Here is a 3,277-nt window from a genome sequence, read left to right as displayed (position 1 = left end):
TCCCAGGGACTTTATATTTCTTTCTTTTGGTACTTCTAGTAAGGCAAAAAAATACTGAGAAGTTTTGTGCCAATTTAGTCCTCCCAGTAGAAAGCTTCCTGACTCCCTACAAGCAGTGGTGACTGGCTCAAATCTCTTTTTGCTGTTGTCTTCATTTGTTTCTGGTGTAGCTCATTTTCCTGGCCCAGATTGCAGAAAGAAACCATTATGCTCTTGATGCCAAACTTTTGCATTGTCTGTCACCTCACTGAGGAAATTAGGATAAGCAGGCTATAAGTCATGGGGAAAATAAAGAAATTTAAAACTTGCAAGTGGGAGAAGGTATAAGTTTGGCCTGAGCTGAGCCTGAGCAAGGAGAAAGAAAGATATTTCCATAAGTGTTTGTTTAATTACTTATGTTTCCTTTTTCCCAATATTTGAATCAGTCGTTGTAAATTTGTGTTAACTGGAAATAAGCAGAACTGAGTTAAAATAAATTCCCTGATTGCTGAGTCTGGTTTGCCTGTGACAATATTTAATTTCTTTAGATCTTGAGTCAAATTCCACAAGGAAATGTGGGCTCATAGATTCTGCTATACTTTGCTTTTGCTGCCAAGTTTGCCTGGGATATCCCAGCAGTACAGAGCTGGAGGGAGCTGGGAACACTATTCCTGGATGCTCATCTGTGAATAATTCCTGCCTAGTTCACATCCTCGGGCTAACCCAAACCTCTTGCCAGGTTACAAAACCAAGAGTTTCAAATGACTTTACCCATACTTAGTTGTACTCCAGGAATTGTCTCAGGTGGCCTTCCATTTGTAAGTGAATTATGAAATTCTAATCACCAGACAAAGTTTTCTGCCTTGAATCCTAATTCTCCACAGATTCACACCTCAGCTATTAATTTGCACATATGCAGAGTGAAATTAGGTGTTAAGTGAAACCAGACCAGTCTGGTAACAGATTGCATAACTTCTGAATAGTTGTAAATTATTGTGATGAAATTTAAACGAGTAGGGAATTGAACCCTTTGTGGCAATTTAAAGTGATTTTGCCTGATTGCTTTCATATGATGTGGAAATTCTGAAACATTTTTTTAACCTGTCTTTAATAAAGCATCTATGTGTATCATCAGATGGGAGCAGCTAATAATTTAGGAGCTGAAATTGTTGTCTTTCTTAAGATATTAACAACCAGCACTGTATTAGTTCTTCAGAGAAAATATTTGTATGTGTGTATTTAAATAATGTCAGTTTTTGTGAAAATGACTTTTTTGTTTTCTGAGATAATGATCATTGATTACTAATGGGAGCAGTATTCTGTGGTTTCCAAAATTAATATTGACTGTGTTCTGATCAGTAAATTGCACTAAATGCTAAATTTTATATGTACTGTCATTAATACAACTTTTAATATTACTTTAGGAATCGATAGTTATCAAAAAAGGCTTTCACAGAATCATGGAAATATTGGTTGGAAAAGACCTTTGTGGGTCAACTAGTCCAGCCTCTGTGATCCATGAAGAGCCAAGACCCAGCAGCAGAGAGAGGGTGAATCTGGGATTTATTCAGAAGCACTCAGTATGTAAATCTTCACTCCTAAGAGCTGTTTTTGGTTGCAGCTTCCAGACGTAATCACAGTCCTACAATAAATCTGTCCCCTTGACATTTCCCATTGTTGTCTCCAAAGCTGTGGGAAAGGAGCATGAAGAGTGTGCAGTTCTGTGTTGATGTAGAAATAGAAACTCCAGCTCTGCCTCAGGTACAGGCTGCCCTGGGAGCTGCTGCTGCTCCTCTCTCTGTTTAACTCTTTCCTCACTCCAACACCTGTTATCCCAACCAGCTTCCTGCTGCCAGACTATTGCCAACTCTAAATAGTCAGCAATGAATTCTTAATGAAAAAGGGCATATAGGGAGCAAGAATAGGTGCCAAAGATGCTACAAACACATTGCTTAAGAATGAGATCTCTAAAGCCAGGCTTAGCTGGAGCTAGTTCCAGGTAAGGACATAATGAGAAGCCAGAAGTGATTCTGCCACTCCAGCAGCAACAAAAGGAATCTGTAGGTCTGTTGAGGAAAGGCTCCAGTCCTGTATTATGTTATTTCTCATTTGCCTGCAGTTGACTAAGCAACAGCATAAGCATTCCTTATGGCCAGATTCACAATGCAGGGTTGCATCAATGAATCAAAGAGAACTAAGTTATTTCATCTAATTGTTTTACAAACTGCTCTTAATTTGCTATATCATGTTCTGTCTATGACAGTAGGACTGGAAATGGATTTATAAAGTTTTCCTTTTCTCTAGTCCTTTTTTGCAACTAATTATACCTCGGGTTATAATAATACTACATCAGAGAGAATTTTTTTACTCAGTTATAAATGCTGCATGTTTTCTGTTGGTTCTAGGCAATAGCTCATGAAACTCCATCTGGTTACAGCCAACTTAGTGGGACTATGTACATTTCCATCAGGTAAGAATCTGACCCTCAAGAAAAGAAACCTATAACAAGTCTCAAATCATTAAGTGATAATATATTAATAGATTTTTATTTTGACTTTCAGGTATTTTATCATTAGAACAATTAAATCAAAAGTAGTTCTACAAAGCACTCAGCATTCAATATGAATCTCTTATCTACTGTTAGAGGTCCTTCCTCTCCCTTAAAAAGGAATCTCTGCAAACATCCCCTTTAGTACTCAGACCACATTCTCTTTCTCAGTGCTTTTTTGTGCCAAAAGAAGGTGAAGAGGCAAATTCTCTTGGAGTCTGGAAAGAAAACCTTTCCCTTTGCCTTTGTGCATGCTGCATTATCATTCCTTTGTTCCTTTGTTCCTCAAGTATTTGGAAATATTTGAATTTCCCAGAGCTGGAAACACATATTGGTGAACATGCTGAATTATTGTTAAAACAGAATCCCAGTAGATATTTTTTAAATAGCTACAGTTTTTTATTGTGATATTGTTTCCATCATTAGAGCTCAAGCCTGTGGGAAATGACTTGTAGCAGATTTTCTGTGCACATTTGCTCCCTCTCTGTCCTCGTGCTTGCTTGTGCTCTCTCTCACTGTTAGCCTTAATTAGAGAAAAAAACCTGAAAGCTTTGAAAAATAGATTATGGAAACTGGAATGTGCATTGGACAACAAGAATAACAGGCTTTTTAATTGGTGATCAGGGGATTGGAGCACCTTTCTTCTGATGGCTGAGATAATTGGGACTACTCACCCTGGAGAGCACCAGCACCAAGTTTTGCACCCCCACTGCCTGAAGGGGGTCTGCAAGAAAGCTGGAGAGGATTTTT

Source organism: Oenanthe melanoleuca, chromosome 6, assembly GCF_029582105.1.
Source record: "Oenanthe melanoleuca isolate GR-GAL-2019-014 chromosome 6, OMel1.0, whole genome shotgun sequence".
NCBI lineage: Eukaryota > Metazoa > Chordata > Aves > Passeriformes > Muscicapidae > Oenanthe > Oenanthe melanoleuca.
Note: the sequence above shows the minus strand (reverse complement) of the source record.